This window comes from Delphinapterus leucas, chromosome 13 (assembly GCF_059928025.1).
Source record: "Delphinapterus leucas isolate spDelLeu-1000000601 "Yukka" chromosome 13, BTC_Dleu_Yukka2, whole genome shotgun sequence".
Classification (NCBI taxonomy): Eukaryota; Metazoa; Chordata; class Mammalia; order Artiodactyla; family Monodontidae; genus Delphinapterus; species Delphinapterus leucas.
In genome coordinates, this window is record NC_143141.1 from 6,835,248 (window position 1) to 6,844,412 (window position 9,165).

Here is a 9,165-nt window from a genome sequence, read left to right on the forward strand (position 1 = left end):
GCGGGGTGACAAGTGCTTCCAGGATCCCAGGACCAGGCAGAACGAGGCTGCTTCGGCCCCTCAGTGTTGAGAGCTGAGAGGCAGAGGCTGGAGTGGACACACTGGGGGGAAGTCCCAAAAGTGGCTCAAAAATCAGAAGCTCTCTTAACCTCAAATGAAATCAGTTTGTCTTGGGCCATAAATCCAAGTGATTATTATCAGCCAAGGGCTACACAGGATCGGCAATAGAAGAAAGTTCTCTAGCTGGAGAGATAGTAAAACCTCGACAAAACCCCTATGCAAATTTGCTATGAATGAGTTTCTCTCTCTGACAGTCAACGTAAAGAAAGGGGAAGGGAGGGTTTTAGAAATAAAATCCTCCCTGACCATTAAGAACGTCTTGGTGAGGTCAAGAGTAATCTCTGCTTTGGGTCTTTGGAGGAACTGATAGCCCAGAGCGACACAACAATTTGCTCTTGACAACATTCCACCCCACCACAAACACACCCCAATACTGGGGGTTTAAAATTGTGTTCACAGTTTTAGTAGAACATGATCTCCAGGGAAACAGGCATCTTATGTCGTAAATGATGACGACACCATAGGCCATGTCTTTTTTTAATTTAATTCCTTTTCTTTTTTTTTTTTTTTTGAGGAATTCTCTTTTTTTAGTTTCCTTTCTTTTCCTGCAACAAGAGAAGCCACCGCGGTGAGAAGCCCAAAGCCAACTATACTCCAAATTTCATACTGGAGTAGAGTTGATTAACCATGTTGTGTTAGTTTCGAGCGCACAGCAAAGCGATTCAGTTATACATATACATGTAGCTATTCTTTTTCTTTTTCTATTTTTTTTCGGAGCTTGGCATGCGGGATCCTAGTTCCCTGACCAGGGATTGAACCCATGCCCCTGCAGTGGTAGCGCAGAGTCTTAACCACTGGACTGCCAGGGAAGTCCCCATGTACCTGTACTCTTTTTCAAGTTCTTTTCCCATTTAGGTTATTATAGAATATTGAACAGAGTTCCTCGTTGGTTATCTATTTTTATATATAGTAGTGTGTACCTGTCAATCCCAAACTCCCAATCTATCCCTCCCCTGGACCCTTCCCCTCAGGCCATGTCCTTTGTAGATGGTACAAATGGGGGCGTTGAGGTGGAAAATCCATGATTTGTTGGATCAGCTCAGCAGCCGGATGGGCTCTTCCCTGTCTCACTCCAACCCACCTCCTCCCAAAGACTTCTCAGGCTGCGAGGCAATGTCTAACCCTTCCCCCACTCTGACAACAGGCAGGCTGACTGTTCACTCTGCGATGTGTACATCTATCATGCTGCCTATTTCTTTCTCTTTTTTTTTTTAAGGGCATACAGGTTTTTTTAAATTAATTAATTTTTTGGCTGCGCTGGGTCTTCACTGCTGCCTGCGGGCTTTCTCTAGTTGCGGCGAGTGGGGGCTACTCTTCGTTGCGGTGCGTGGGCTTCTCACTGCGGTGGCTTCTCTTGTTGTGGAGCACGGGCTCTAGGCGCGTGGGCTTCAGTAATTGTGGCACGTGGGCTCAGTAGTTGTGGCTCACGGGCTCTAGAGCGCAGGCTCAGTAGTTGTGGCGCATGGGCTTGGTTGTTCCAAGGCACGTGGGATCCTCTAGGACCAGGGGTTGAACCCACGTCCCCTGCATTGGCAGGCGGACTCCCAACCACTGCGCCACCAGGGAAGTCCCATGCTGCCTATTTCTAAATAGGCCTTAACCTTGCAAAACGGAACAGAGGAAAAATTGAAGCCTTCTAGTTCTGAAATTGAAATAATACTGGTATTCTGTAGATAGCACTAAAGATAAATCTGAATTTCACCGAAATGGGCTATTAGTGAGGATCAATGATTAGGCACCAGACTCGAAATGGAATTACCCTGTCCCTGAGAACTTCCTTGAAACATTAGATTTTCTTCTCTGAATTAAGGCGAAAAAATGTGATTAACGTGTTTTATGTGTTTCATCCATCCCATTTGCTTTCCTGTCTTCTCTCGCAGAATTCGAAAATTTCATACAGCAAACTCATATTTCAGTTCTGCTTCGTGAAATGCACAAAGTCTTTGTTTAAATGACTCCTGTATATGCAGAGATAGAACGTCTGTCAGAGTAAAAACTCTGTGGATCCCAGAAACAACAAAGCTCCTTAGAAACGCTTGGGCAGCCCACTGTCTGACTGGATTGAGGAGGGTCTGGTAGACTGTCTCCTCCAAGTCTCCTTGGAAACAGATCACTGGAGGGGTGTGTCTCCTAACACCACTTCAGAACTCTTTGGAGATTACTGCAAGGTTGATCATGTCTAGTTAGCTTTCATGGAGAGCCTCCATTTCAAATATTCTCTTGTGTGTCCTCACAAACCACTGAGACACTCCAAAAACAATTATCGTGGACTATTACATGGCCATTAAAATCATGTTTACCTGGAACGTTCAATGCATTGGAGTTTGGTTAAGACATGGAGACACAGCACCCTTCCACACTGTTTTAGCCATATACCTTAGCAGCATCTATCAATCCTTCAAAGAGGTGTGCCCCTTTACCCAGGAATCCTCCACTGGTAGTCCCTGAGAAAAATCTGAAATGTACCTGAAGATATACAGATCAGGAAGTTAATACAAACACTGTGTGCAACAGTCAAGAAGTGGAAACAAAGCACAACAAATGTTTAACAGTAGGGAATGGGTTAAATGAATTATGTGTCAGCCATACTTTTGAATATCACTATGGAACCTTTAAAAAGAATAGATATAAGAAATGACCAAAAAAAACCACCTCATGCCACACACAAAAAAAGTCACTAAATAAAACGCATAGAATTAGTTCTGTTGGTTTAAAAAGAAAATGTACAGATATGGGTATATATGTAAATGCAGCGAAAATGACTAGCAGGTTACACCCCCATGGCTAACAGCAATCACCTCCTGAGAAGGGTGGAGAGCTGTGGGATGCGTCAGGATGCTTTTGGCTACAACTAACAAAAAACCCAACTCAACCTGCTTTAAGGGGTCAGGAAGGTTTCAGGATCTCCCAAACGTCCTAAATCAGAGACTCCTCTTGGGTAATTCGGAAGGTCAAGGGCACTGTGGAGGCCCCATTCTTCACCTTTGCATTCTTCCCCAGGTCAGTTGGGACCTGGCCCAGCCTGCTCTGATGGCTGACGGCTGCCCCACTTACAGGCATTGTGTCCATAAGTAGAAAAGCTGCCAGTTCCTCCCACGCCTCTTTTTAAGAGTCAGGGAAGCCCTCCAGTAACCCACCCTCACGTTTGATTGGCAAAGACGAGGGCCATCTGCTCACCTCGAGCCAATCACTGGCAAGGACAACAGGCCCCGCCCCTGTTTGGGTTGCTCAGCCAATCAGGATTTGGTTGCTCAGCCAATCAGGATTTACCCCTGAGACATATGGACTAGGGTTGATTGCTGAACGAAATCAGGTTTCTACCCAGCAGAAAAAAGGGGGTGATGGTTAGGTAGGACCAGACAGCAAAGCAGATCTTTTTCTTTTCACTAAGAAGTAGTTGTGGATTATTTGAAAATTTTAAAAGATTATATTATTTTTAAAAATCTAACATTAAAAAAAAAAATTCTAATGCATAGAAAAAACGCTGAAGAGAAACACCTCGAGATTGTGGGTAATTTCATTTTCTTCAGTCTTTTCTACATTTGCCAAAAATTAAGTATACTTTCATAACAGAAAAATAACTTTTACAATGTTCTCCAGTTCTCAGAATTTTGACTTTCAAAGGGGCGCAGATATACCTCGAGACATTGCACAGCGCCACTTTGGGTTCAGAAGAGGCTGGAAGTATCGCGCAGCTCAGCTCTGTCACCTGCCTTCCTTTAGGAGGGCTTGTGTCCACCGGAAGCCCAGACGATTTTCAGTGACCTGGGACATAACCCTCCACTGCCTTCAGCAAAGTAGTGAAATGCATAAAGTCAGGGCCCTGGGTCCCACCTCCTACCCTCGGGCCCCACCTCTGCTGTGATCTCCATTTTAAGTGTTCAGATGCTCCCTGCCCCGCCTTCCCTCCCTTGTTACCACACCCCCTCCCCCAGGTCTGCTTTGGCTCCAATCACTGCTCTACTTGTACTTCCCTCACGCATATCACAGGGTCACACAGGCCGTTAACATTCTCTTGCACTTGGCTTTCAAGGTTTATTTGGGCAGGGCATGGGGTAGGAATGGGCGCAGAGAAATCTCCTTTGCAAATAATAAGTGGAACTCTCAAACATACACATAGGAGCAGCGTGGGCTGAAGTATTTACAGGGCTACCCAGACTACCCCTCCTAAAATCAGGGTGAAGGAGACCGCTCCCTTGGAACATCCATTTTCCCCAGACGTCAGGAGGAAGCAATCGCCTCAGAGCATGAAGTACAAAGCGCTGGGTGGGGCTTCCCTGGTGGCGCAGTGGTTGAGAGTCCGCCTGCCGATGCAGGGGACACGGGTTCGTGCCCCGTCCGGGAAGATCCCACGTGCCGCGGAGCAGCTGGGCCCGTGAGCCATGGCCACTGAGCCTGCGTGTGCGGAGCCTGTGCTCCACAACAGGAGAGGCCACAACAGTGAGAGGCCTGCGTACAACAAACAACAACAAATCGCTGGGTGGTGAATTCCCACCCGCCCCGCACTGCCTTCAGGGAGCTCAGATTAAGGGCTGACGGATGGCTCTGACCCTTAAAAGGGCCTGGCCAGGGACACACCAATGCCCTTCCCTCCAAAACATATTTTTAAGTTGTGCCTGACTGCCACAAACACCAGTCGGTCTTGATCAACAGAACCTACAGGGTGAGTACCAGGTACAGTCTCAGGTAAACATATTGCTAGAAGAGTATCACCAAGGCTCGCCAGAAGCCAGGGCCCTGCAGGGGAAGAGTGGAGATGCGGGTGCTTCCCATCATTCCACGGTGCATCCCATTAACTTGCACAGCTGTCCGCCCTCCATCCCCAGGCGGGGTTCTCTACTGCCGACCTTGGGTTTGCTCATTAACTGAATGGAATCTCTAATTGGTGAACCACGCACGAAAATGTTTTTAGGACCCTCTTCTCCTCCTTGCCTCGCAGCCATCAGCAGTAGTACAAGCAATCCCTTTGGTTATGCCTTACCTGTGTCCTTCACTGGTCATCCTACCAACCTGAGGAGGCAGGCATTCTTCCCGTTATTTTTTCTGACCAGGACACTGAGCCTCAGGGAGGTTAAAAAAAGTTGCCCCAAGTCACACAGTAGCTGAGCCGGGAGGCTACCCCAGGTCTGTCTGATTTCAATATGTGCATTTTATTTCCTGGCGAGTCACAGAGCTTTCCATCTAAAGAAGACTAGAGATCCAGGATGACCAACGTGAGAGCCCTACGAGAAAAAGCCCCTTTCCTCGGCCCCTCTCTGGCCACACCGCTGAAGAGTGGTGTTCCAGGGTCTCATTTCAGTCTAGAAAGACTCTCCCTTCCTCATTTTAGCTCCTTGAGGGCAGGCTGGACCCCTGTGCTTTCTTCCCCCGTCACCTGGGCCTACTATGCAATAGATGCTTGGTCAACACAGGCTGAACTGAATTAAGAATATTCCAGAAACTTCTAGTGTGTCACAGCCTCTGGAGCACCTGGGATCTTGTAAGAAATGTGGAATCTCAGGTCCCAACCCAGACCCAAGGTCCCCAGACAATCAATGCCACGCACTATAAAGTGTGACACGTGATGTTCCGCACCCTCCACTTTTTTTTAACATACCTTTGTTTGTTTGCTTTTTCACACCAACCTAGAAGATAAACTTTCGTTTCCATTCCGAGTCATCATACGGAAACCACACATTGTCTTATGACCCAAAAAACTTCAAGTGATCTCTGGGGGAACTTTACCTAAGAGATTACTTTGCTTAAAATGCCAAGTGATCCCCAATCTCAAAGAATTCCGTGAGAAACAGTAGCGCCTTATATAAAGACTGCATTAAAAACAAATTCCCCCTTTAAATATGTTCACATTTAATGAGCGTTTATTTAGTGCTCTAAGGTGCTATTAATCACCTTCATATTTAAACTAGAATTACTCAGAGTTGCGTGCCCCGTTAGCATTCAGCAACTTCTACTCTCTGGATAACTGTCATCGACAAGTCAGCTCATTTCCTACACCTGCTTATTACTGAGCACTGATTAGCAAGGCCTCCGAGGGATGAGATGCTGGGGGGAGTATGACTGTGGCGGTCCCTGACCTCCCATCTTTGCTACACATAGCATGAAGATCAGGGACACGCTCATCAAATCTCTCTGTAAGCAAATAATGCATATCATTTCCACTATTTAAATGCAAAACTCAATTAGATGCTTCTCTGATGCAGCCAATTACACTGTTGCTGTAAGAAAGCCAGGAATACGGTGTCACTGGGCTATTTTCAACACCTCATAATCTGACCTCACTTGGGAAAGAGATGCCCCCCTGCGCATGGTATCAGCATGGGACAGTCGGTGCCTGGATCACCATGGCAAAACTGACTTTTCACGGAAGGAATAAAATACATGCTTGTTTTAGAAATTAAGAAAAAGGACAGCCCTCTGGAGGCTTCAGTTTCAAAAGCCAAACTTATGAAAAATTACTACAAATGTGGTGATATAAAGAGCATATGTATGCATTGTTATTTTAATCTGAAAGAAATCACTAACTTTGAATGTTTAACCTAAAAACGAGTAGCAGTGCTAAGAGCCAGCTATAAAGATTACCAAGAGTTAAGAAAGATTGTTCCAAAAATAAGATGAATTCAACTTCATAACGACACACGTCAGATGATGTCGTCATTTTAAACTATTTTTTAAATCATTTTCATAATTTAATAGCCAGAAATAGTAAAAAGGGGCCCAAACGCTTACAAGAATCAAACGAGCTTAAAAACAATTGTCATTTTCTACAGAAAGATGAATTCTTGAGTCACCATCTGAACACTCGCTTCTCCAATCAGGGAATTTTTTTCATCACACTAATTAGTGAAGCCTCACTTGGTTATTTTCTTGGCATGTTTAACTCTTTGGGGGGTAACGTTTTATTAATAACATACTTCCTCTGGAATATATTCCCTTCTCTGGCCTCCATGGGAGTCAGTACGGGGAGCAGTGAGAATAAAACTGATTCTACGTCTGCTACAGTGGGACAGATCAGCAAATAAACAGAGGCATCGATCTCCAAGAAGAAAATGGCTAAAAACAGCATATTTACAATTCTTCTAATCCACACTCCACATCTCTCTGTGAGAAGACAATTACTGAAAACCTTTACGGTGCACACTTTATTTTTAACTAAATCTTTAGGTAGACTGCTGAGAAATGCCAATACTTCTACCGGTCTTGGTTTAGCTGTGCAGTCAAACAGATTTTTTGCTTTTGCAAAACAGTGGCCCAAGCCTGAATAGCTCATTTAAACATCATATGTATTGGGGAGTTATTTTAAAATACATTTGGGGGTTATTTTTGGCAAACTTCTCCTTCAAGAAATCTTCTGGGCAGAAAGACACAGCTACGACTTGCCCTTGAATTCTGAACTAGCACCTCCCAAGGAAAAGCAATTAAAACTTGCTGTGTTTTAATGCAAGTCATAATGAGTTGGTCAATTCACTGATCAGGGACTGAGTTAGCTAGTGTCCGACAGACAGAGGGATGGACAGGGCTGAACGCTGCCAGGAACTGCCTTAGAGCTAATTATCTGGGAAGTCCAAATGGGGAAAACCCTTCTATTAAGGAAAAGAAGATTTGGGTTCTAAATAACCAAGAATGACCAGTTCGTTTCTGCTAATTAAGTCAATAACTACTCAATATTTTACCTTAAAGAAACAGACCAGTCAATTTAATGAATCAAAGGTGCACGTACTAAAAAGACGAAACTCGCCAAGCTCTCCCCTTTCGGACCCCTTCTGAACACCTGTTGAACTCAGGGGCTTTTAACTTTCCGAACTAAAGCCTCCTGGATACAACCTTGGGAGCTTTTAGACTTTCTGGAAGTGCGTACGTATTTTTAAGGTTTCCATCTTGCTTCATCGACAAAACTGGTTACTAATTATTTACGAACCACAAGCCTAAAAACAAACTTTCTTACCTTGAGCAGTTAAGGAGGGGCAGGCAGAGGAGAGGGGCTGGTTTTTAATTTGGCCCCTTGGTACCCGTCCCTACCCCCCTCCACCACCACCACCCTCGTTACCGACCCCGCGGCGCTCTACGGAAAGGTCAAAGGTAAGCCTCCCTCCTCGCCTCTGGGAGGGGGCACACCTCCCAACAAAACAACACCCTGGCATCCAACCTGAGGAGCTCCGGGTGGCACGGCGGCGCGAGGGGCTGAGCCACGCGCTCTCCGGGCGTCCAGGGGGCAGGCTCGGCACCCATTCCGGCCCGGAACCAATTCCGACCTAGGTGGTGCCCGGGGCGCGCACGGCACTCTCTCTGGGGGTCCGCGGCGCCCCACGCTCCGGGGGGGGGGGCGCGCGGTGGGGCTCGGGGAGGCCAATAGGCGACCCTCGAGGCTGCTACCCGGGCACGGCCTCCGCCCACCCCGAAGATACTCTCAGAGCACCCCAGACCCTGAGGTTCGGGGTGTCTCGTCCTCTGCCTCTTTGGCGAGACGCACCCGGCGCCCACCCGCCCGGCCGCCGCTGCGGTCCCGCAGGACGCGATGTCCCCGCCGCGGAACTCGGGACTGGGGGTGGGGACCCAACCGCCCCGCGCCTCCGACCCCCACGCCGCGCAGCCCCGGGCCCAAGCGTCCCTCCCCACCCCGCGTGTCCACCGCGCCGGCGAGCAGGTGACGGAGTCCCGCGACCCCGCGCGCACGTCCTCCCACCCGGGCCACCCGCGTCCCGGGGTGCGACCCTTACCTCGGAGCGGGCCGGGGCGGCCCTGCGGGGCCGGGCGCGGACTGGGCCGGGAAGACGCGCCTCCCGCCGCCGCCGCTGGGAGCCGAGGCGGCGAGCGGGCGCGGCGAGCTCCTCCCGGGCGGCGGCGGGAGGCGCTGCTCTAGCAGCCGCCGCCGCCGCCGCCGCCGCCGCCGCCGCGGCTGCGGGTCTCGGAGCTACGCGGCCGCGGCTCCCGGGCCGCCGCCGCCGCCGCGGGTTCCCTTGGCTCCTGCGGGAGGCCCGCTGCTCGCGCGGCAAACTCTTCCGCACGCAGCGCCGGCGGGGAGAGCCGCGGCCGCCTCTTCCCCCTCCC

At 48.7% G+C, this 9,165-nt stretch overlaps 1 protein-coding gene across 2 annotated transcripts in view; it reads right to left on the reverse strand.

The window, feature by feature from the left end:
- Nucleotides 1-8,953, reverse strand: part of NPAS2 (neuronal PAS domain protein 2) — a 180,721-nt gene extending 171,768 nt beyond the window's left edge. Inside the window, exon 1 of one of the 2 annotated variants that reach the window (XM_022599109.3) lies at nucleotides 8,835-8,953. The gene's annotated coding sequence lies outside the window, so the exon portion shown is untranslated. The remainder of the gene's footprint in view (nucleotides 1-8,834) is intronic. The other variant, XM_089922634.1, reaches the window with a different exon arrangement.
- Between the last annotated feature and the right edge of the window lie 212 nt (nucleotides 8,954-9,165).